Here is a 26,873-nt window from a genome sequence, read left to right on the forward strand (position 1 = left end):
CTCTGTGTTTTCGGGATATTTGTTGTCGTTGCTCCCAAACGTGTACGCCCGAACTTTGGCTTTATAGGACATTCTCGAAGGTAGTGACCCTTCTTACCGCAGTAAAGGCACAATCCATTCTTCCTTCTATGTTCTCTCTCCTCCCCTGTCAAAGATGCTCTGACAGTTCCAATTTCCATTGGCTCTGGAACTGTTGTTCCCAGTTCTGGCGCTCTTGGCTTATCATAGCGGGTAGGGTATCTCTCTTTCCGCTTGCATTCTCCCTTGCGCTCTCTCAATCTATGGTCTAATTGCATCGTGAGTTCTATCAAGGCAGAGCATGTTTGGGGTTGAGGACCCACTTGTGCAGTAACATCTTTGAGCTCATCCCTAAGGCCTTGGTACTTTCCTTGGCCTTGGTTTACTTTCCGGCAATTGAGTTTCGGCGACTAACCTCCTGAAGGTATTCATATAACTCAACAGATCTCTGTTTCCCTGCTTCAGCTCGAGCAATTCTCTATCCGCTGAAAACGTGTCGGCTCTTCGGTCAAAGGTTTTCTCGAATTCTTCTTTGAATTTGTCCCAATCACGTAACATGGGATTATCTCTTCTAACTAGTGGAACAGCCCATTGTGCAGCGTTTCCCGCTAGGTAAGAAATCAGAAAAGAAACTCTGGCTTGGTTGGTAGAGAATACTTTAGGTTTGTAATTAAAATGCAGCAATACCTGAGTCAAAAAGACTTGCACATTATGCATGTCCCCTGTAAATTTTTCGGGGGGAGCTAAAGGTATAGGGGTAGGGATTTCTACTACCATTGAGCTAGTGGAAGGTTGTGTAGGATTACCAAAGTCAAATGGATTGCGCTGCATCCTATCTACCCGTGCCTGTAATGCGGCGGTTTCATTGCGTGAAGCCGTTAGTTCTACCTGCACTAAAGCTAGAGCTGCCATTATATCATCTAAGGTGGCCATTTGTAGAATTGACACAACCAGGAGGATACGGTTATTCTTGGGCCGATTATTCTGTTCCAGGCCAGCTCGGATCCTCAGGATTGGTTCGATGCTATATGTGGTCGACCTCTTAACCGTGCCTAGTCTGTAATTAGAATAATACACAGACTAAAAGATGGTTAAGCGAGGGAAGGAAAGGATGGGAACAGCAGGGAGGGAGATCTTTGAGAAGACACAAAGAACAACAGGATAAGGTTACTATCAGTGTTTTCTCAACCGGTTTACTTGGAATGCATACCCCTTCACTCTACTAACCTGTAAAGGAAAATAACGATGACCTGATACCAGGAGGGATGAGCTTGAACCTCTCTATTTTCAATATGCTGCAAATATAACAAATATATTGATGTCTGCTCTCACTATCTATAATAACACTATACACTTTGCTAAAGATATTTCTCTATACCTGAAATAAGGTGAGGAAACACTTCGGCTCATTCACAACCCCTGTAATAAGAAAAGGACAGCATGCATAGAAATGAAATAATGGTCTTTGGCTTTTTATGCTTATCAATCATGGAAGCATTTTGCATCATCAGACATCAGGTAATTGAAGCAATCCATATAAGATGAGTATCAAGTCAAGAGTTACGTCACTCTCTATACTTTAGTTGCATGACATGAATCACGGGCAATAACATAGTTCAATGACACCAATAAAAGGTCAAATAATTCTTTCCCTCGCAAGAACTCCGAAACGGCAATAGTAGAAGGAGTTCGCCAACGCAGGGATATATGGACCTTAAACTTCAAAGGAATATCCAGCAAGAATAATGGCACCTTTATACTTCAAAACAGTGGAGTTCCAATGTCTAGAACCGGATAAGCCATTACTCGAGTAAACACACAAAGCAACTACCACGGTAGTCATGCAGGGTTAACAAGCACGATTCAAAACGCCCAAAGCTACCGCGCCACTCCCAAGGAATCCAAATCGGGGAGAATAATGGCACTAGGCAGCAATCCAGAGGGACAATGAAATAACGAACAGGGCGCCAATCCAAAGATTGAGAAGCGGAAGAGCGGTGCCACCGGCACCCTTACTCAAATGCCGACTCCTCGACTGGGCCCCTGTAGACCTCCGGACTCCTCCAGATTAATCGGCAGCGATTCCCCTCACTGTCCGTCCTAAGAATGCTTCCGCATCACGTGATGGCGGAAGCGTTCCGACCAACGTCATGCGTCGCGCTCTGAATGCCGGGAATTGTAGTTCCGGGCCCCATCAGCGCCTGTCTGCCCGATTGTTGCCTTTGTGTCCCCTGACAATAGGACACCCCGCATGTCCATTGCCAGTTGGATGTCTATCTATTGCTGGGGAAACTCACCTTGGCATGAACCAGAAAGAAACTGCTTTCCCCTCTCCCCTCCGGTTTATTGTGAATATTTCTTTGTATTTCCCCCTTTTTCTTTTCAAAAGTCCTTCCCTCTGTATCTCCACCCCTTCTCTACTGGGGCCAGTGAGGAGCTCTGGAACACAACTCAGGGAGATGGATTCCACAGAGAGCAGCAAAATGCATACATGGATGGGACACTGTCTAATTTATATGCTCAGGGATTATGTATGAGCACTCACTGGGATTATTTAGCTCACTGCGAAGATGTTAACTGTACGCATTGAGACAGGAAGCTGACATGTCTTTTTCATTGTTTATGTTTGTTCCTGTGTAAAATGTTTTTTAAAACTTCTTATCTCGAATGAGGTCCTCTTCGTCCCAGTCAACATCACCCCTCCCCTTCCTTCTGTTGCACCACAGAGACCATACTTGTTACTTTCAGGAGGTGGGAGGAGGAAGGAGTCCTTTTGTATGGGGGGCACACAAAAACAAGCATTGGTAATACTAATTGTTCATGCTTATCAATACACTGTCAATCCAAACAGACAAATCCATGTAGGTTAATGGCTGCTCTCCTTTCATCTGTGCTGCTGCCAGAGAAAAACATCATACATTGTCTAGTTATCTAAAACACTTTAGTAACAATGCATTGCCATGCATGTGTCCCTGATAGTTTAACCTCAGGCAGCTGGATAAAGAAACAAAATGATCACAGCTATCGAGGATAAGCACTTTTTTTGGAAGTACCGAACTTCTACCCAATCAAAACATGTACTCCTGGCTCCCAATATGTGGGTGGAGCCAAGCCCATTTCTAGTGTTGTTCACATAAAAGGTGACAGCTGTGCTGTCAAGACATACCATAGAAAAGGACTAGCATGTAAAGTTGCCTGTCTGGGGGTGGCCCGCCTCCCTCTATACAACTGGGACGACGAGGACCTTAATGAAGTTTATCAGTAAGAGCGACCTTTGACCCTGCCACCAGGTAGGTCACCCCCTCTGCCGCCAGACGGTCCCCCTTGCGCTGTTCCTGCTGCCCGCTGTGTCATCGCCTGTACCGTTGCAGTCCTTTTTCTGCCTTGGACTGGTTTCTCCCTTCTTCTTGTGCCATTAATTTTCTGCCTTTTCTTTTCATTTTTTACTGTTCTCCTTATCTCTTCGCCTCTTCGCCCCAGTGCCCTGTGCCCTCCCACCCCCCCTGCCCCCACCCTCTCCCCTACCTCACGCTTCCTGCTGCTGCCCCCCTGCGGCCCCGCCCCCCTGGTGCCCCATTCGCCGTCCCGCTCCCGCCTCCCAGCTGCCCCTCCTCCCATAGCTCTTCTTATTGAGGCCGCGCAGGAAACACGTGCAGCCAAAGGCGCGCCAAAGGCAAGCCCGCCTGTGCCTGTCCGCGCCTGGATCACGACCCGCGCCAGAACCCCTGGCCCCCGCCAAAACCAAGAAACCTGACTGAGATACGACACCACCACCCTCCACGCACACAACACCGGCCAACATGCCGCCTGCTACCAAGCCACTTCGAAGCGTACCCACAGACCCTTCTCCTGCCAAACCTGCAAATTCACCTGCGTCCGAACCTACATCCCACCACCCAGACCAGGCAACAACACCAATCACCTCAAGTGCATCCTACTCAACACCCGCTCCGTCCACAAGCACGCTGTCGAACTCTGGGACCTCCTCGATACAACAGCACCAGACGTCGCCTTCCTCACAGAAACCTTGATGCATGCCTCCTCAGCCCCTGACATCGCCATAGCCATCCCGGACGGCTACAAGATCACCCGAAAGGAGAGCGTCAACCAAACCGGAGGAGGAATCGCCATCATCTACAGGAACACCATCGACGTCCCAACCAACTCCGAAGATGACCTCACCACCGCCGAACACCTACACTTCAAGACCACCCTCAGAGGAACCCTCGTCTACAGACCCCCGGGCCCACGTACACAATTCAATGAAGCCATTGCCGACTTCATCAGCCCACATGCCCTCGCCTCATCGTACTACATCCTCCTAGGGGACCTGAACTTCCACCTGGAGAACAACAACGACAACAACACCACCACCGTGCTCGACAACCTCGCCAACATCGGACTCAAACAACTGGTGAACACTCCCACCCTCTATGCCGGCCACACGCTCGACCCCATCTTCTCCACCAGCAGCCACGTTGCCTTCAGCCACTCCACCGGGCTACACTGGACCGACCACAGCTGCATCCACTTCACCTTTAAGAAGACCACATCCCACCACCGCCCGCAACAGATCCCCCGTAGATGCTGGAGCAAAGTCACCGCAGACCAGCTTACCACATCACTGAGCCAGAACCCACCAATCACCACCACTAACACCAACGACGGAGCCCGCAACCTCACACAGTAGATCGTCAACTGCGCAGATGCCCTCGCACCACTGAAGAACCCTCCAGGCAAGCCCGGCAACAGGAAAACAACATGGTTCACCAAAGACCTCAAAGAATCGAAGAAATCCTGCCGAACACTCAAGAAAACCTGGCGCCGTGAACAGACGACAGAAAACATGACAGCCCTCAAGAATGCCACCCGCAAACACCACCAGCTGATCCGCACCACCAAAAAGACATTGTTCAAAGAATGGCTGGACAACAACACACACAACAGCAAGGAACTCTTCAGCATCGTAAAAGAGCTCTCCAATCCCAACGCCAACAGCAACGACATCACACCGCTGCAAGACCTCTGCAACTCCCTCGCCACGTTTTTTCACCGCAAGATCGCCGATATCCACAACAGCTTCGGCGCCCAGACTCCGCCCCCAGCCACTACAACCACCCTCAGCGCTTGGACTCCCATCAGCACCAAAGACACCGCCCATGCTATGAACACCGTCCACTCCGGCTCTCCTTCCGACCCATGCCCTCACCACATCTTCAACAAAGCCGACACCATCATCATCGCTCCCGACCTACGGAACGTCATAAACAACTCCCTCGCGTCCGCCACCTTCCCAGAGAGCTGGAAACACGCAGAGATCAACGCCCTACTGAAGAAACCCACAGCGGACCCTAAAGACCTCGAAAACCTCCGCCCCATCTCTCTTCTTCCTTTCCCGGCGAAAGTGATCGAGAAGATCATCAATAAACAGCTGACCGCATTCCTTGAGGCCAATGGATCCCTCGACCCATCCCAGTCTGGATTTAGAGCCAACCACAGCACCGAGACCGCCCTCATCGCAGCCACCGACGACATCAGGACCCTACTCGACAATGGGGAAACTACCGCCCTCATCCTCCTAGACCACTCAGTCGCCTTTGACACAGTCTGCCATCACATCCTAATAACCCGCCTCCACAACGCCGGGATCCAAGGTAAAGCCCTGTACTGGATCACCTCATTTCTCTCCGACAGAACCCAGAGAGTCCGCCTCTCCCCGTCTGCTCCGCGGCCACCGAGATCATCTGTGGCATACCCCAAGGCTCATCGCTCAGCCCAACTCTCTTCAACATCTACATGAGACCCCTCGCCACCATCGCACGCAAACACAACCTCAACATCATCTCGTACGCCGACGACACCCAGCTGATACTCTCCCTCACCAAAGACCCAACCACCGCCAAACTCAACTTCCAGGAAGGAATGAAAAACGTCTCTGAATGGATGAAACTCAGCCGTCTGAAACTGAACTCAGACAAGACGGAGGTCCTCATCCTCGGGCCATCCCCATCCGCTTGGGACGACTCCTGGTGGACCACAGAACTGGTTACCGCACCGACACCCACTAACCACGCACGCAACCTGGGGTTCATCCTGGACTCCTCTCTCACGATGACCAAGCAAGTCAACGCCATCTCATCTCCATGCTTCAACACCCTGCGAATGCTCCGTAAGATCTTCCGGTGGATCCCTACCGGAACCAGAAAGACGGTCACCCAGGCCCTCGTCACCAGGAAACTATACTACGGTAACGCCCTATACGCAGGAACCACAGTCAAACTTCGGAAAAGACTCCAACGCATACAGAAGGCATCTGCATGACTCATCCTCGACATCCCCCGCAACAGTCACATATCAGCCCACCTGAGAGACCTGCACTGGCTCCCCGTCAACAAAAAGATCACGTTCAGGCTCCTCACCCACACACAAAAAGTGCTCCACGACATAGGTCCCGAATACCTCAACAACCGCCTCACGTTCTTCACTCCAACACGCAAACTCCGCTCCACCAGCCTGGCCCTCGCCACCGTCCCACGGATCCGCAGAACCACCGCCAGAGGAAGATCATTCTCCTACCTGGCGGCCAAGACATGGAACTCTAGCCCCACCCACCTACAACCGACCCAGGACCACCTCAATTTCAGGAAACACCTCAAGACCTGGCTCTTTGAGCAGTAGCGGCACTCACCCCCCCCCCCCCTCCTCTCCCCCCCCAGCGCCTTGAGACCCTCACAGGTGAATAGCACGCTCTACAAATTTATTGATTGATTGATTGATTGATTAAGTAATAGTTTTATGTCCATGGCCTTACCACACTTAAACACATATATCATGATCCCCACTCACCTCTTCATTTGTCCCTGCCTGCCGCACAGCTCTCAACATTTCAAGGTTTTAATGAATCCTCACTTCTGACATAAAATTGGTGACGCTACTTATACTTTCCATTGAAAAACATTAGAGTGAGGAATACACGTGAATTTTTGTAGAGTAACAACTGTCATATTAAAATGAGTGGGACCGTGCCTATGTCTCTCCTTTTGAAAAGTGAACGTATATGGTCTCCAGTGACTATTTTCGTGGACATTTCTGCACAACGCTCTACCCGACATCCCCCTTTATCGGAAGAAGTTCCCAAGCCTCCATGATTTGTTTATATTGTTATTTTCCTGATTGTTATTTGCAGTTATATATTAACATTTTCTCTTTCGCTTTAAATGTTGCCATGTTTAATATGCAGCATTTAATGTTTGATGTTCTCTATAGTATATAACATTTTTCGCATATAGTTAAGAACTTTGCTGTTATTTCCCTTACCCATGTTTCTCTTTCCGTCATTATTATCATAACCTCCTCATGCAACTGTTTTCCCCCTTTAATTCTTTCAGTTTCTTTTATTGCTTTAATTATCATATGATATTTATTTGACTGTTTATACCTCACTGCATATTTTCAAAATAAAATGTATGTTTAAACACTATATTAAAATGAGTGTAAAATGCTGTTCAGTCTCCTGAATTTTGCACTTCGTTTCCATTCCCAGTTGATCATTTTCCAGCCCTGACTCTTTTAGTAATGCTTTCTAAACCCGCTGTTTGCTCTTTGGGACTTCAGAGACTCCGAAGGCCTCTCGCCAGCAAGCCTCTGCGTGTTGAATGCTCCCCCAAACCGCACTGTCCATACAGAGATGAATCGACGCCAGCAAAAACAAAGCAACGCTAAGAGAGTATCAAACAATTTTGTGGTCAGACATCAATCTGCGGAGGGAATCCTGAAATACCCACAATTCACACAATACCTTCTCAGATTGTTTACCCTTTGCCTTCTGACAAGCGTGTGTTCTTAGGCAACCGCAGATCTCGTCAAGCAGTAATGTCCTACAAAAATAAATAGAAATACTAGTTTGGAGCGAAGTCTTTCATCTCCGAGAGCACGGCATCCACCGACTGCACCTGTTTCAATTCGTGTGTGTGCGTGACGAAAGCAAAAAAGTATGACGCTTGTCGCCATGGTCAGTGCTAATTGGAAATGGACGGTGGCCTGAAAGGAACAGTACAAGTACAGGAGTACGGGAGATATCCACACGAAGCCCCAGCGGGAAGCTTGAGGTGAGGAGGAAGTTCTGAATAGTAAGAAGCAAGGAAGCCAAGCAATGGTAAGTAATGGTAAGTGTTGGGCATGTTTTAAGCCCTGTTTAAGCTTTTTTATTTATTACAAGAGATTTTGCAAGCCCTGTGCAGGCGAGACCTAAAAACTACTTTATGAAATCCTATCCAATCTGACATGCAAAGATATTTCACTTTCTTCTGTGTTTTGTTACTAAAATTAGTGAACATTTTTTAGTTTTTTTGTAGTTTCTAAAGTAAAGTTTCTCAATGTCTGTAAAGGAAAGAAACTTAAGGTAATAGAAGTCTCAGAATCCCACAGTCATATGAACGGTCATGAAATGTTGTGGCTCCTTAAAGCTGAACATTTTGCCCAATCTTCCATTCTGCGATACTACATGATATCTGTGCACAACTGTGAAATTCGTGGACATTATTGTGGAAAAATGATTCCTGAGTGGGTGAATACACTGTCAGGTAATTCGCCAGACCAAAGGAGGGTGGCACCAATTCCACAGAATATTTTATATATTTCTTCACTGGGTCGGCAAGGAAAAGTTAGAGTGAGATGGTTTTAATGTAACTCTTCCAGATATACCTACCTTTAATCATACTGTATTATAGCATACCATATTGCACTATTTTGTACTGTACCATACCACACCATACCACACCACACCACATAAAGGGGCACATTCCTTAAAAGCTGTGTTGCAATAGGCTCTCCCTGGAGTATGTTGGAGTCTTCAGAACACCGTTGATTCTCCCCAAGTGTGGAGGTTGTAGGATACAAATTGCTAGCCAGGTGTAGGAATGGGAGAGGAAAGGGAGATGGGCATTTAACAATCAAAGCCAAAACCTTTGTAATTGTATCGGTTTTATAAAAAAAAAAAAAAAATTAAAAGCCTCCTACCGTTGCTTAGAAGGAGCAGCAGTAAGTGAGAGTGGTAGTGGATGGCACTGGTTTGAATGGAGGCTTTTAGGGTTGCACATGCAATTGTCTGTCGTTTGGCTGGTGATGTTTCCTCCATCTAGATTCAAGCAAATGATTGGTTGGTTTTGTGTCCTTCATGCGCAGGTTATAGCATTGAACATGGTGACACTAAACTCTAGGGGCCTCATTTATGAGGCTGTGCGTCACTTTTACGCCGCCGGTGCGTCACTTTTTGTGACGCACCTGTGGCGTAAAAAATGCACCTTCTTGCGCCATATTTACAAAGTGACGCATCTAGGTAGATGCGTCACTTTGTAAACCCCCGTGCCACATTATACCTGCTCAGAACAACAACCAAGGGCTTTGACTCATCTACAGTAAAGCAGAGTCTAGTAATGTAATAAACAAAGAAGATGCCAATACTGCGTGTAATTTCAAACGAACCTTATGTTTCCAAAGCTAACAAATGATCAATTATTAGCCATATATTGAAATTAATCCATCAATATTTATTTCTTTTACGGAAAATGTATAAATCAACACAACCACAATGAAAAAAGCTTTCAATATATATATGCAAAAAGAATAATCAAAGAACAAGAAGCAATTTGGGGAAAAGAAATACATTCAATAGAATAGACAAAGTATACAGAAAAATCCATCCACTCATGAAAAACATCCGCCTTCCAATGACTCTTACACTCCTTTCAACTTAAAGTAAAAACATGTAACACAATAGACAATATGGGAAACAGAGTAGTCAATGATTTAATCCTAAAACTGTACAAGATAACCTAAAATGAAAAAACTGTTTCTCTTAATATTTAATATGTAGCAGTTTTTTACAAAGATATATACAATTATTTTGACCAAACCCAAAACAAACAAGGTCGACGCGTTTCGAACCGGACCCTTTGTCCGATTCTCATCAGGACCAGACAGTATCTGAAAGAGGAAAACATACTTCCTTTTTAGAATTAACAAAAATAAGATTTTTGAAAAAGGAGAAAAAGGCATCCAACACCATGCAGAGCTTCCTACCTGAGTGTGAGAGACTATCCAAGCTGTTAAGATCTTTGGAAAAGGAGAGATAGTCGGCGTTTCTCTGCAATTGCTTCCCGCATGATCCAAGATACGAATTACATCTCGTTTTCAACTCTTCCTTTCCAGTCTATGGCACGCGTGCATGGGTGGCAGACCTGCGCCTAAAATAATTCCACGGAGGTTCACGCTGAGCCCTACCAAGCTACGGACGAGGTAAAGAACTACTTTTGTTGGGTTAGCCCTTTCTGTCAATTGACAGCCTCTGTTAAGCAGTTTTCCTTCTTTGTATTACAGCCGCACATTTGATTTCTGATTATTCTTACACACGGCGTCCCGCTGCATTTCTGTGTAAACAGCCTTGACAGGAGACACGCTCTCACACAGCCCAATTTCAGGTACATTTGCGTTCGACATGTTTTCCTCAAAAAAGACGATTAGACATGACTCTTAGTAACTAACCTTTAGTCCACCTTTGTTTTTAGACTATCTCTCCTTTTCCAAAGAACTTAACAGCTTGGATAGTCTCTCACACTCAGGTAGGAAGCTCTGCATGGTGTTGGTCGCCTTGTTCTCCTTTTTCAAAAATCTTATTTTTGTTAATTCTAAAAAGGAAATAGGTTTTCCTCTTTCAGATACTGTCTGGTCCTGATGAGAATCGGACAAAGGGTCCGGTTCGAAACGCGTCGACCTTGTTTGTTTTGGGTTTGGTCAAAATAATTGTATATATCTTTGTAAAAAACTGCTGCATATTAAATATTAAGAGAAACAGTTTTTTCATTTTAGGTTATCTTGTACAGTTTTAGGATTAAATCATTGACTACTCTGTTTCCCATGTTGTCTATTGTGTTAAATGTTTTTACTTTAAGTTGAAAGGAGTGTAAGAGTCATTGGAAGACGGATGTTTTTCATGAGTGGATGGATTTTTCTGTATACTTTGTCTATTCTATTGAATGTATTTCTTTTCCTCAAATTGCTTCTTGTTCTTTGATTATTCTTTTTGCATATATATATTGAAAGCTTTTTTCATTGTGGTTGTGTTGATTTATAAATTTTCCATAAAAGAAATAAATATTGATGGATTAATTTCAATATATGGCTAATAATTGATCATTTGTTAGCTTTGGAAACATAAAGTTCGTTTGAAATTACACGCAGTATTGGCATCTTCTTTGTTGATTACATTATACCTGCGCCAGGTATAATGTATGCAAGGGGGGCGTATTGACGCAAGGAAGGGTCGTAGAAGTGACGCAGTGAAATCTATGAGATTTCACTGCGTCACTTTTAGGACATAGTTGCGTCAAAATCTTACGCCTGCCTCACAGCAGGCGTAAGACTGACGCAGGACCTTTCACATGGGGCTTGCCCCATGTGAAAGGACACATTGCTGGAGTTGCGTCACTTTTGTGACACACTCCAGCAATGCGTCACTTTTGCACCATACAGATACGTCAAAAATACTGACGTATCTGTAACTCCTTGCGACATGATGCGTCATACAGTAAATATGACGCATCAATCATGTCGCAAGGAGCGCGCACTGAGAAGTAACCCATCGCTGCTTTCACGCAGCGATGCGTCACTTCTCATAAATAAGGCCCTCAGGGCCTCATTTATGAGAAATGACGCATCGCTGCGTGAAAGCAGCGATGCGTCACTTCTCAGTGCGCACTCCTTGCGACATTCCTGATGCGTCATATTTAATGTATGACGCATCATGTCGCAAGGAGTTACAGATACGTCAGTATTTCTGACGTATCTGTAAGCGCAAAAGTGACGCATTGCTGGAGTGTGCCACAAAAGTGACGCAACTCCAGCAATGTGTCCTTTCACATGGGGCAAGCCCCATGTGAAAGGGCCTGCGTCAGTCTTACGCCTGCTGTGAGGCAGGCGCAAGATTTTGACGCAACTATGTCCTAAAAGTGACGCAGTGAAATCTCATAGATTTCACTGCGTCACTTCTACGACCCTTCTTTGCGTCAATACGCCCCCCCTGCATACATTATACCTGGCACAGGTATAATGTGGCGCAGGGGTTTACAAAGTGACGCATCTACCTAGATGCGTCACTTTGTAAATATGGCGCAAGAAGGTGCATTTTGTACGCCACTGGTGCGTCACAAAAAGTGACGCACCGGCGGCGTAAAAGTGACGCACAGCCTCATAAATGAGGCCCCTAGAGTTTAGTGTCACCATGTTCCATTCTATAACCTGCGCATGAAGGACACAAAACCAGCCAATCATTTGCTTGAATCTAGATGGAGGAAACATCAGCAGCCAAACGACAGACAATTGCATGTGCAACCCTAAAAGCCTCCATTCAAACCAGTGCCATCCACTAGCACTCTCGCTTACTGCTGCTCCTTCTAAGCAACGGTAGGAGGCTTTTAATTTTTTTTTTTTATTAAAACCGATACAATTACAAAGGTTTTGGCTTTGATTGTTAAATGCCCATCTCCCTCTCCTCTCCCATTCCTACACCTGGCTAGCAATTTGTATCCTACAACCTACACACGGGGAGAATCAACGGTGTTCTGAAGACTCCAACATACTCCAGGGAGAGCCTATTGCAACACAGCGTTTAAGGAATGTGCCCCTTTATGTGGTGTGGTGTGGTATGGAATGGTATGGTACAGTACAAAATAGTGCAATATGGTATGCTATATTACAGTATGATTAAAGGTAGGTATATCTGGAAGAGTTACATTAAAACCATCTCACTCTAACTTTTCCTTGCCGACCCAGTGAAGAAATATATCAAATATTCTGTGGAATTGGTGCCACCCTCCTTTGGTCTGGCGAATTACCTGACAGTGTATTCACCCACTCAGGAATCATTTTTCCACAATAATGTCCACGAATTTCACAGTTGTGCACAGATATCATGTAGTATCGCAGAATGGAAGATTGGGCAAAATGTTCAGCTTCAAGGAGCCACAACATTTCATGACCGTTCATATGACTGTGGGATTCTGAGACTTTTATTACCTTAAGTTTCTTTCATTCACAGACATTGAGAAACTTTACTTTAGAAACTACAAAAAAAACTAAACAATTTTCACTAATTTTAGTAACAAAACACAGAAGAAAGTGAAATATCTTTGCATGTCAGATTGGATAAGATTTCATAAAGTAGTTTTTAGGTCTCGCCTGCACAGGGCTTGCAAAATCTCTTGTAATAAATAAAAAAGCTTAAACAGGGCTTAAAACATGCCCAACACTTACCATTACTTACCATTGCTTGGCTTCCTTGCTTCTTACTATTCAGAACTTCCTTCTCACCTCAAGCTTCCTGCTGGGGCTTCGTGTGGATATCTCCCGTAGAACATGGACCAAATACAGCTTCCGGTCTGTGGCCAGTGTCCTTCTACAGGCCACAAGTTCCCGTAGACTCTTTTTTTACTTTTTAACATACACTGTTATAGATTGCATATATCTGCAGTCCGTCTACCCCCCTCCACCATCCTCCTACTTTTACTGCTCCCTCTCTCATGTTGCTTTCCCATGCCCACCTCCTGCTATTGTTATTTCTTCCCCTGACCTCTCTCGATATCTGTTGTTCACCACCTCCACCCTCTTCCCGCTGTTAGTGTTTAACTCTCCCCGTCCTCATCCCACTGTCTGTTTTTCAATACACCCCTCCAGCTGTCTGTTGTTTCCCGTCCTTCTCCTAGTGTTATTGTTCCCCACCTCGACCTCCTCCGCTAACCGTTGTTTTCCACCCCCTGCGTCCCTCTTTCTGTCCATTCTTTACCACCCCACCCTACTACTCCTGGCTGTTGTTTAACCTCTCACTGTCTGTTATCTCCCACCCCGCCCCCCTCTAGCTTGCGCTGCTTTGCAACATGTCTAAAAGAAATTGGCAAAGCCAATAGATCTCGCATAGCCAAATTTGATTGCATTCGCCAATGCTTGTATTTTTTCTGTAGCTCACAACAAAACTCGGAATTAGCGGTTATATTGGAGAAAACCCATTATCAAAAGACTAAAGTTATTAGCAGAAACGGCTCTGCCTATATACCATCCAACCTATATATAACCACATGGTGTTTGCATCTCTGTAATTATAGTATGAGTGTTTATTATGGTTAACCATACTACTCCATAGGAAATTCCATTTTTGATTTGGTAATACATTTGGTACAGTCAGGTGAATCTGCATGATATTTGGTAGTCTCCTGATGTGCCCAGCTTATTTTTGCAATTTCAAGCCCCTTGCAGATTGATAAATGGGGAGTAGATATTTGCAGCAAACCAACAGTAAGGTTCCCCATTTTAAGTCTCCACTGAGTTTTGGCAGTATCCTCCAAAAAAACAATGTCTGAAATCGCATGGAACTTGAAAGACTGGCATAAATGTATACACAGGTTTTAAGTTAATTCTCAAGATATTTCAGTTACAAAAAGATTAGTGGATTCTCAAGAAGGACCCATAGTTGTCTGCACTACTGTTATGAAACAGTGCAAACAAGAATAAAGGTAGCTAAAGTCCTTGAGATATAAAGATCTGCTTGGTCAGATATATCCAAATCAGAATTTTGGAAAACAACATCTTGAGAGCTAGTGTGCTCTTCTTGGTTTTCCATATTAGCTCCATCAACATCATGTCAAATGTACTAGACATCATCCACCTGGATGTCATCAAATAAATGATCGGAATGAACCACAATGTGAGACTACTTGGCAACCCTCCCAAGGCTCCACTAGTTCCCATCTTTGACATTTGACAACACAATTTGTCTTGACAAAACTTTCTTGGGTAATGGGTTTTAACCTTAGCGAAAGGCGCAACTACAAAACTACTTTTTAACACCTGATTTGCTATCATACCAGGCTTTCATCCTTCTTTGACCTGTTACAGACATTTTCATCCTCTGCCTCTTATTTTCCTTTCTTCAGTGCTCAATTTGTAACAAAATAAGGGGGTCATTAGGATGGCGGACGGACTTTGCCCGCCGCCATCCTCATGGTGATTGGGACCGCCCGCCATAAGGGCGGCGGTCCCGTGGTGGGGATTAAGATGCGCCCGGCACAGTGGAAGGCGCATCCCTCATTTTTAACATTGTGGTGGGCGGTGCTCTCAGCACCGCCCGCCACAATGCTAAAAATGCATTTATGCATTTGCATACACAAAGCGGCAGGCACAGCGCGGTGCCTGCCGCTTTGTCTATGCAAATGCTAGGGGGTACGCTAGGGGGTACCACAGGTACCCCCGTGTGCACCCCCACCTCTCCTTCACTCTGGGGGCCCACAGGGGGCCCCCAGAGTGAAGACCGCATGCCTTTCCGTGGCGGCGATAAAGGCCCATTGTAATATGGCTGGCGGTGTCTAATAGACACCGCCACCAAATTAAACCTTTTCCGCACCGGCCGCAAGGCGATCGGGGCGGAAAAGCGGCGGACGGTCTTTCCGTCCACCGCGGTCCCCCGCCATACTAAAATAGCGGGGGGTCATTTATGTGAGGATGGCGGGCGGATTGCCCCCGTCAGGCCGGCAGTGGCTACCGCCAGCCTGGCGGGGGCAATCCGCCCGCCATCCTAATGGGCCCCTAAGTGTCAGGGCCCTCGTCAGAAGGCCACTGCGGCTTGCACCACTCTTGACACTGCCAGCACTGCCAATGATAGTACCAACATAACTACTAACCATCACACTGCTACGTGTGTGACAATTCAGACTGTTTGAGGCACACAAAGCTATACTGATGAGTTGGTCGGCAGGTAGTAGTTGTTTTTAATGTATATTGCTTTAACAAACAACTATTGTTCTGTTCATCTCTAAATTACACAAACAACATTACCAGGTGGCAGCAGTCATAAGTGGTGGTGTTGACAATTACCATACGGTGCCGAGCACTGGAAACCACAGGCTCAAATTAAGCACTGCCTTTCCTAGAACAACCAAATTAGACTAAAATCCAAAAAAGGAATAAGAGTCCTAATTAAGCCAAAAGGATAAATATAATTTGAAAAGCAAGGGTTGTGGTGATATGACCAAAACATCTCTTGTAAGAATTTGTTAACACCGCGCCTATTGGAAAAGGCAAATTGTACCCCTTCTGTAATTATTCTATTGAGTTTCTCACCCAAACTATAGAAAAAAAAATATATATATATCAATGTCCATGGTATTACAGGTTGCAAAGCCCTCCCTAAAAGAAGCAGTTTCAGTTTTGATTGAACTCACAAACCTTCATTCCACCAGATTGGAGCAGTAATCTGCAGGTTTGAAAATGAATCTTTTATTTTTTTCTGACATATGATAGGGGCCAAAGACGAATAAAGCCAAATGCAACCATTTAACATTAAGATGGTGTCAGAACTAACAGAGATTTGGAACTAAAAAGGGTTTTAGCAGACACCGCACAGTCAGCAAATTCTTCACATGATTAGCGATCATACCCTTGATGAATGGCCACCCATATATAGATCTAAAGAATTTCTTAGTGGAACTCTCCCCTAAGTGTCGTATGTGGGATGTCTCAAATATTTTACCTCTCACATACTCGGGTGGAACAAATATATCTCCTCTGAGCAATTCTCCACTTTCAACTGTCAAGTCATCTTTGACCTTCCAAAATGACTTGTAAACCTTTGCATAACAAACTTTCTCTGGGCCACTGTTTGGTTAAGACCCAACCACATCATCTTTCAGAAACAAATCCTAATGCTCACATGCAGCACAATGTAATTGTGATAAACAGCTCTAAAATTGTTCTTCCCTGACATACTCAATATCAAAATTGGACTCAAAGAGTTTAGCTACAATTCTCATCATCCTTGAAGGGGCCTTTCCAGTATCATTCCTGTCATTAAGAACAAAAGTGGCTTGTGATGTGCTCTAAGGATAGAACATCTCCTCCAAAGGAAAGTTTCAAAATGCTCCACTGTCCAGGTACACCCCAGGGCCTCTCTCAATTTTAGAATATTTCTTTTCTATATCAGTTCTATCTCTTGAGTCAAAAGCAACAGAATGATATCCTTGAACCCCTTCCTGAGCACCCTGTATAAGAACTGATCCTAGCCCCATCTCACTGGCCTCCACTGGAACCATGCACTCCCAACATTCACCAAAAGGTCTGAGAGCAAGGACACTGATGATTTTGTTTTGGATTCTATCAAAATCTGACGTCTCATGTTGAGACCGTTCAAATTTGGCATTTTTTTCATCAAAGTTCTCATGGTTGCGGATAGGGACGAGAAATCGTCAATGAACCTTCATTAATACGTCCAGGAATGATGACATCTGCGCCCTGGCTTTTTGGTACCTCAGTCTCTTTAATGGCTTTGATGAGCCGTTCTTCAGGTTTGATTCCCTCAGACAATATACTGTAAACTACATTGTTTTCTTCCTCCCTCAAAAATCTACACAACTGCAACGTCATGCCTCTGCCTTGATTGATGTTCAATAACAATTCATCCATTCAAACCATGCTGGGTAGGCAAGCATTGTGTCTCAAGGTACAGGCTTATTTGGCAGGGCTACACTCAAAGAACGATTGTGTTCTCAGGGAGACCCTCCTGGCGGACACCAGTTTGGGTTTGTGAAATACATAAACTCGTGAATGTTTTCCCGCATTACGGGGATTATTCTCCACTGAACAACTAGAAGATTAGGAAGAGTACGGATCTGGCTGACCTACTCTCCTCTGAAGGCCCTGTGACCGCATTACGGAAGGGCGGACAGTGGCACTGATCGCGACAGTCCTGACGGAGACCGGGGTGACCTTTATAGGCACAATTCAAGCGGTCGAAACATGTTGACTTCAGCAGCGGTAGGAGGGAAGTCTTGAGGAACCTCATTTTCTCAACAAGACATTTCCCATCCTTTTCTTATTTTTAATCCTGGTAGGGGTACCTAACTGTGTCTAATAAAGTAATTCTTTCTATAGGCACCCTTAATCAATTTTAATAACATCCCTATACTGCACTTTTTTGTCGCACTATCAGTTTAGCCACAGGGTGTTCATTGCACGTCTTGCACCTCATTTGTGTTAGTCGTTGTACGTATTGACATTATTTGGTTGTACGTCTTGTGGTGTGGAATTTATTATTTTTTTCCCCTCCCTAATGCTCCGCCCTGGATGTGGCTACACCAGGGCGTCTGTAGCAGGCCCTATGATGAAGCATGTCACATACCTTGGTATGTGAGTGAGGGCAGTTTTTTCAAACTGAGAAATTTTCTTGGTTGTGTCTCTTGTGTACTCTACACATCCCTTATGTGTGAACATTTGATCGTATTTGGGGGACAGGGGTAGTGGAGTTTAAACAATAATGGCCCTCTCCCCTCCTTTGTGTTGATAAGCATTGATGACAGCCATGCAACGCAAGGACTTAGGGCCTCATTTATGAAAAGTGACGCATCGCTGCAAGAAAACATTACTGCGTCACTTTTCATTGCACCCTCCATGCAACATGATGGATGCGCCATCTTTACTGTATGACGCATCATGTCGCAAGGAATGACAGATACGTCAGTAAAACTAACCTATCTGTCGGCGCAAAAATAACGTATTGCTGGAGTTGTGTCAGAAGCGTGACACAATTCCAGCAATGCAGGGGGAGGGATATGGATATAGCACCGCATCACCCTTACACCTGCCATGAAGCAGGCGTAAGGTTTTGACGCATTTGCGTCTTAGAAGTGCCATAGTGATATCTCATAGATTTCTCTGCGTCACGTCTACGGGGCATACTCGCATGGGAACGCCCCCCTGCATACATTACACCTGACGCAGATATAATGTAGAGCATCAGTTTACAAAGTGACGCATCTGCTTAGATAAGTTACTTTGTAAATAGGGCGCAACAGGGGGCATGTTTTACGCCGCCGATGCATCAAAAAAGTGACGCAACGGCAACGCAAACCTGTCTCACGGCCTCATAAATAAGGCCCTTAGTCACTAGACATACATAAGGGAAAATGTATGCCAAGACAGACAGGGAAAGAAAAACGCACTAAACTAAAACATATGGTAAATAACTTCAATAAATGTAGTAAGGTCCTTCTCCGTAGACCAAGGTTAACATGAAAACCATTATGTTTTTTCGAACTGGAAAACGTTTATTGAAAGCAGTAAGTAAGGTACTGTAATATAATGTTTGATTGTCTGTAGGAGTAAACAGAAGAGAAAAGTATTTACCTATGTAGTTGAGAATCTCAGATTACAGATGAAATGGACTTTGCAATCTATAAAAATACATTCGGGTTATAACAATCAAAGATTGTTTCAGCTTCTGCCAGCCATCCAGGCAGAGCTAACAATAGGCCCTGATTGCAATTAAATTGTTCAGATTTCATGATTAGACTGTTGTTTGAACAATATGCTGTGGTTATGCACAGATATTTTTCATTTTAAAACTTCAAAGATAACCTTTACCATTTGTAACCATTGTGTGCAGCATACTGAACATTACGTGCTGATCCCTGACCCTTCACTATGTGCCTGGTCCAGGGCGTGCCAGTGGCGTCTCATTTCTTTTCCATGCTCCCCATCATGGTCTTTCTCCACACATCAGTCGACTTTGGTGACATTGCCATGTCTTCAACACATGTAGTTCCTCCATCCAGCTCCCACTTATGAATATGACGTTGAACCTCAAGCTGTAGATCAAGTCACTTTCACTGACATGGGCTCAGGAATATTTTCTTGGTCGTAAAAAAAAGTGCAAGTGGCCTCAACGTATTGTCTTCAAATTTGCATGGGAAAGTGCCTGTATTTTAAACTGCTTTTGCTGCATTTCTTTTTTAGTGGCATTGAATGGCCTCCTTTGCCTTGGAACATTTTGTCTATAGTCCTTTACAGTTTAGCACCATTTTCCATATTGACACCTACAGGATAACATTCCTGTCTCTGCAATCAATTTGACGGAATATTACCATTGATGGACATCCAGATGCGATAGAAGGATTAGCGCTCTGTGAAGCTTTCAATAGAAAGTGGCTGGAAAAACTCTTCCTCTCCAGTGTTTAGTGATGCACCGCTCTAAAGACAAATCTGTGTCCTCACCTTCAGCTTTTTACACAAGTTCCACCAAGCGCATGTTGTTTTTGTGGGACCTTTTCTCTCCATTCTCATCTTGGACTTCTAGTGCATTTGGGTTGTCTTTGTTATCTGTCTCTCTCCATTTCTTATTTCCTCTCTTGCGTCTCACTGTCTTCTTCTTTCTATTTTGTTGTTGTAGAGGTTGGGTTTTCCTTTTTCTTACTTACACTTTACCTTCTCCTCCTTGTCTTCTCCCATCTATTTCCTCGCTCTGCTCTATTTGCTCTTTTCCTTGATGTTCTCTCTGTCACTCCGTTATTCCTTCCTCGCTATCTGTCCTTTGTTCACTCTCGTTATATTTTATTCATATTTGGATTTGTGCTTCTGTTGGAAGGAAAGGTGACTTGTAGTATCCTGCATTTGTAATGAAATGTATTTTACACCTCCTGCTCAGCCAGTGACTGTGCTCTGAACACAATAGAATGTTGGAGTCATGATGTGCCTCGTGATGTTGGGATACAGAGAGGTGAAGTGACAGCTGAGCATGGGCTGAGCAGCAGACAGGCTGCTCCTGGTGGGGCTCCCCTTCACGGCTTAACTACATGTTATACTACTTGTTACCTGCTTGAATAAATCTTACTTAATTACAACCTTCCTGCGTGGACCTCCTCACTGCAATTTGTTGTTTGCAGGAATTCCATCATCTTTAGTTTCACTCGTATGAATGATTCTGTACTTGCTTTAGCCGGTTCTTGTCCTGGGACACCCTGTAGGCCACACTCCCAAAGTCTTCTAAATTGATCAGTCGATTTATAGAGAGCTAACTTGTCACCCGTGTGGGTATGCAGGTGCTGGCAGGATCCATGGTCTCAGTTGAATAGTAGGCTTTCAGTAGCTTTCAGAACTCCTGAAGAGTGGGGGTTGGGGATGCTCGGGGAGATTGTTCCAGGTTCTGGCTGAAAGAGCATCCTCCTGATCTGCTGCGCCTTATTCGGAGGTGTGGGCCAGCGCGAGGGAGGCGGAGCAAAGGTGTCTGAAGGGTGTGTGGAATCTCAGTCTGTGGTTGATGTAGGCAGGTCCCAAGTCATGCAGGACCTTGAACGCGGGGTGAGGAACTTGAACTGGCATCTTTTCTGGATCAGGAAAAAGTGGAATTTTCTGAGGTCGGGGAGGTGTGGGTGTGACGAGGGGGATCCAGGATGAGTCTAGCTGCTGTGTTCTGGATTGTCTGTAGTCTTTGAACAAGATGGGCCTCGATTCCCACATAGAGGGCATTTCTGTAGTCCAGTCGGCTGGTGACGAGGCCTTGGGTGATGGTGCGTCTTATGCTTTGGGAAAGACACTTAAAAATCTAACATAGCTGAAGAGTCTTTGCCTTCTGACCGTTGGTTGTGGGTCAATTTAGAGGTGGTCGAGACCCCCGTGTGCAGGGTGTGGAGTCCCGCCTGAAGATCCTGCGAGAAGGGGCGTCTGGGCTGGCTAAGCCTCTGCATGTTGTTGTAGGTGGTGGTGCGGTCCAGATTGGACAGTGGTCTACATTCACGTGTCGAGCTGCTGTGCCGCTGCTGCTGGTGGGCCCGGTCCCGGGATTCCTGACAGTTGGTTCGGAGAGTGTGGTTCAGCCGAAAGTGCTCTGCTTGGCCAAGGTTTGAAACTGCGACGATGTCAACGAAGACGGACCCCGAGCGGCAGGGCCTCAGGACCACCAGGGGGGCCCGGCAAGTCCAGTCCAACAAGCTGGACAGATATACCCTGCCTAGGGGTTTGCGGGCTGACCCTAAGAGGGGTCCGAGTGGCGGAGAGAACGATAATCCTGCAGCGGAGGAGCCTATGTTGACGGATTTGATGGCGGCGATCACTGGGGTCCGCACCTCCCTGGGGCAGCAAATGGAGACTCTGGATGCCAAGCTCGACATGGTGTCGATTGAGATGGGGCTGATCAGGGCCGACCTGTCGAAGGTCAATGAGAATGTTAAGTCGCTGGAGCTTAAGACGACTAGCCTTATCGATGATGTGAACCAGCTTCAGCGTGAGGTGGGTGATCTTCGCTCTGCGAGGGATGCTATGGACCGGCGACTAGACGACTATGAAGGGCGGGTTTGACGCAATAATGTCCGCATCCTTGGCGTTCCGGAGAAATCGGAGGGGCAGGCAACGGACTTCTTCGTGGAGAACCTTATCCTTGACCAACTTAAGCCTAAGGGGCTGAGCAAGTTCTTCACCGTGGAAAGAGCCCACAGAGTGCCTGGAGGCAGGCCCCGGGTCGGGGCGCCTCCGCGGCCAATAATTGCCCGAGTGCTGAACTTCCGTGACCGGGACGCTATCCTGCAGGCGGCCCATTCGGCAGATCCCTTACAGTTTGAGAATTCAAAGATCTTGCTCTTTCCAGATTTTACTCAGGCGGTCCAAAAGCAGCGACAACGGTTCATCTCGATTAAAAAGAAACTGAGGGACCGGGGTATCCGATATGCGATGATGTTTCCAGCCCATCTCCGTGTGGAATTTGAAGGGAAGGCCTGGTCCCCCATCACCCCTTTGCAAGACCTCTGCAACTCCCTCGCCTCCTACTTCCAAAACAAGATTGCGCACATACACAACAGCTTCAGCACTCAACTGACGCACGCCATGTCCGAACCACCGCCCCCCACCACCACCCTCCGCGCCTGGACCCCGATCAGCACCGAAGACACCGTCCGCACAATAAACTCCATCCACTCCGGATCTCCGACCGACCCCTGCCCCACCACGTCTTCAACAAGGCCGACGCTGTCATCGCACCCCACCTGCGGGACATCATCAACACCTCCTTCGACACCGCTACCTTCCCGGAGAGCTGGAAGCACGCCGAACTCAGCGCTCTTCTCAAGAAGCCATCAGCCGACCCCACCGACCTCAAGAACTACCGCCCCATCTCGCTCCTCCCGTTCCCTGCAAAAGTCATCGAGAAGACCGTCAACAAGCAGCTGGCCGCCTTCCTCGAGACGAACGGATCCCTCGACCTCTCACAGTCTGGATTCCGGGCCATCCACAGCACCGAGACCGCCCTGATCGCAGCCACCGATGACATCCGAGCACTGCTTGACAACGGAGAAACAGCAGCCCTCATCCTCCTAGACCTCTCCGCGGCCTTCGACACTGTCTGCCACCGTACACTAGTACAGCGTCTCAGCAACGTCGGAATCCAGGAGAAGGCACTGGAGTGGATCACCTCCTTCCTCGCCGGAAGGACACAGAGAGTCCGCCTCCCCCCGTTCAGATCCGAAGCCACCGAAGTCATCTGCGGCGTTCCCCAAGGCTCCTCGCTCAGCCCAACCCTCTTCAACGTCTACATGAGCCCCCTCGCAGCCATCGCACGCCAGCACAACCTCAACATCATCTCCTACGCCGATGACACCCAGCTGATCCTCTCCCTCACCAACGACCCCGCCACCGCCAGAGCCAAACATGACGAAGGGATGAAAGAGGTAGCCGAATGGATGAAGAACAGCCGCCTGAAACTGAACTCGGACAAGACGGAAGTCCTCATCCTGGGATCCTCACCCTCCGCCTGGGACGACTCCTGGTGGCCCCCCGCCCTAAGCAGCGCACCCAAACCAACAGACCACGCACGCAACCTGGGATTCATCCTGGACTCCTCCCTCTCCATGACCAGACAAGTCAACGCCGTCTCCTCGTCGTGCTTCAACATCCTGCGCATGCTACGTAAGATCTTCCGGTGGATCCCCACCGAGACCAGGAAGACGGTCACCCAGGCCCTCGTCACCAGCCGCCTGGACTACGGCAACTCCCTCTACGCCGGGACCACCGCCAAACTACAGAAGAGACTCCAGCGGATCCAGAGCGCCTCAACACGACTCATCCTGGACATCCCCCGTCGCAGCCACATCTCCGGACACCTGAGAGACCTGCACTGGCTCCCGGTCAACAAGAGAATCACCTTCCGTCTCCTCACCCACGCACACAAAGCCCTACACAACCAAGGCCCAGGGTACCTCAACAGTCGCCTCAACTTCTACGCTCCCAAACGCCAGCTCCGATCGACCGGCCACGCCCTCGCCGCCGTCCCCCGCATCCGAAGAGCCACCACAGGGGGACGGTCCTTCTCCTACCTCGCCGCCAAGACATGGAACTCCCTCCCGACTCACCTCCGCCTGACCCAGGACCACCTCGCCTTCAGGAAGCAACTCAAGACCTGGCTGTTCGAGCAGTAGCGGACCCCCCTCCCCTAGCGCCTTGAGACCCTCTGGGTGAGTAGTGCGCTATATAAATGCTCTGATTGATTGATTGATTGATTGATTGGTTCTTTGACAATCCTGAGGTGGTGGCGGACTGGTTGGACACGATTCATCGCCCGGACCGGGAGGCTGCGGACCGCGTGGAGACCGAGGAACAATGATGTGTTGAGTGGAGCTTGTCGGGGGGGCAGCATATCGTAACGGGGTGGGTTCCGTTGGGTTGCCGGGCCTTGACTATGGGCAGATTTTGGGTGTGTGAATTTGAGCAGTATTTTTGATGACCCATTATGTTAATGTGCCGGTGGGCTGGGGGTGGGTGGGCTGGTCGTAGGCCCTCCTCTGTGTTCTATTTTTAGATATATAGTTATTTGGGGGTTACAGGCACACTGCTAGTTGGGGATGAGTGCGATCTTTATGCAGGGGTGCAGGGAGGGGGGTTGGAGGGTTGAGGTTGGGGTTTGTTATTGTGTTTTTGTATGTATTTTTGTTTGGCACTGGGCACTTTGGCACTATAATCTTGGTCGTTTTTCTTTAAATGTCCTCCGTTTAAGGGGCTATGGGGATCTCCACACTGAGTTGGAATGTGAACGGTCTAGGGGACAAGATTAAGAGGGGTATGGTGAGTCAATTGATTCGTAGACACTCCCCAGAAGTGGTGTTGCTGCAGGAAACACATCTCATGGGTAAGCGATGTATGGCACTTCACAGAGGGGGGTACAGGTTGGTGGCGCATGCGGGTTTCACGACAGGGTCACGAGGGGTTGGGATTTTGATTAAGAAGGCCTTTCCACTTGCTATACAGGCTACGTGGATCGACAATAGCAGGAGATATGTCGGGGTCTCTGGCTTGTGGGAGGGGAGAATAGTAACTTTTTTATCTGTCTATGTCCCTCCAGCCCTTCAGTCAGACACATTTTGCGACCTTGGGAAAATTCTTTTGTCCTTGCCGGTTGGATTGTTGGTTGTTGGTGGCGACTTCAATGCAGTGATTGATGGGATGATTGATCGGTGCCCGGCTCGCGACTTGTTGCCCTCCCAGAGGTGGCTAGCTGAGTTTGTTGACACCATGGGTTTGGCGGATAGCTGGAGGTTCAGACACCCCGACGAGGTGCATTATACGCACGTTTCTGCGGCGCACAAGTCTCTCTCTCACATAGATTACGTTCTGGTTCCGGCGGCGCAAGCCGCTTGGGTCCGGGAAGTGCGCCATCTGGCTAGGGGGGTGTCGGATCACTCCCCTGTTTTGCTTACTCTCGATCTTGGCGGAGGTGATGTGGCGTGTGTTGCCCCGATAGGTGCTTGGAGATTTAGGGACCCCGGGGCCAAGAGAGAGATTGTGCGGGTGGCGGACAGGTACTTTCAGGAAAATGTTGACTCTGTGGTTTCTGCATGCTCCCTATGGGAGGCTTACAAGACAGTCCTTCGGGGGGAGTTGCTTTCGTTTATCTCGGGTAAGAAAAGGGAAGCGCGTGCTGAGATGGATAGGGTGGAATCGGAGTTGCATGCATTGGAGTTTGAAGTGTCGCGTGCGTCCACGCCGGAGGGGTTGCATCGCTTGAGTCTTCTTACAGAAGAATATCGGTCATTGGCTCGTGATAATGCTAGATCACAGCTACTGGACACTCAGAGTAGGATTTATGAACATGAGGACAAGGCGGGGAAATTGATAGCTTGGTTGGAGAAGGGAGACAGGGCGTCACGGCTGGTCCCGGTGCTTCAGTCCCCTGGGGCGGATAGGGTCACTGACCCGCAGGTAATCATGGATGTCTTTGCCAACTATTATGAGGGAATCTATTTATTTATTTATTTATTTAATATACTTATAGAGCGCAAGCCTGTCACCCAGAGGGCATCCTGGCGCTTTGATCAGAGAGCCACGCACTAGACTGGAGCAGTCGCGCAACCATTACTTAGGGAAAAGGTGCGTCTATGCAGCTGAGTGTTTGTATTCGGATGCTGAGAACGCGGAAATGATTAGGGACGTTACGATGCCCGCTCTTTCGGATGATGACAGAAGTTTTCTTGACTCTCCCCTTACCAATGATGAGGTGGCCCAGGCAATTAGGGGAGTTCGCTCTGGTAAAGCATCGGGCCCGAATGGGCTCCCAAACGAACTGTATAAAATCAATGCGAACAAGTTGGCTCCCTTTCTGAGGGGCTTGTTTTTGGAAAGTAGGGGCCGGCTTCCCTATGACCAGCGGGTGGCTAATATTATAGTTCTTCATAAGGAGGGCAAACCGAAAACTGAGTGTTCGTCATATCGGCCGATTTCTTTGTTGAATGCCGAACCCAAAATTCTGGCGCAACTGTTGGCAAACCGCCTGGTCAAGGTGATTACCACGCTGGTGCATCCGGACCAGTCGGGCTTTATGCCCCACCGGAACACGGCTCTTAATTTGCGAAGACTGCATGGGGTTGTTAGCGGGGCATCGCAGATACACGAGCCGATGATCTTGCTCTCTCTAGACGCCACCATGGCCTTTGACAGGGTGGAGTGGCCCTATCTTTTTGCAGCCCTGGATAAGTTGGGGGTGGGCCCGGAATTTATTTCTTGGG

Source organism: Lissotriton helveticus, chromosome 7 (genome assembly GCF_964261635.1).
Source record: "Lissotriton helveticus chromosome 7, aLisHel1.1, whole genome shotgun sequence".
Lineage (NCBI taxonomy): Eukaryota > Metazoa > Chordata > Amphibia > Caudata > Salamandridae > Lissotriton > Lissotriton helveticus.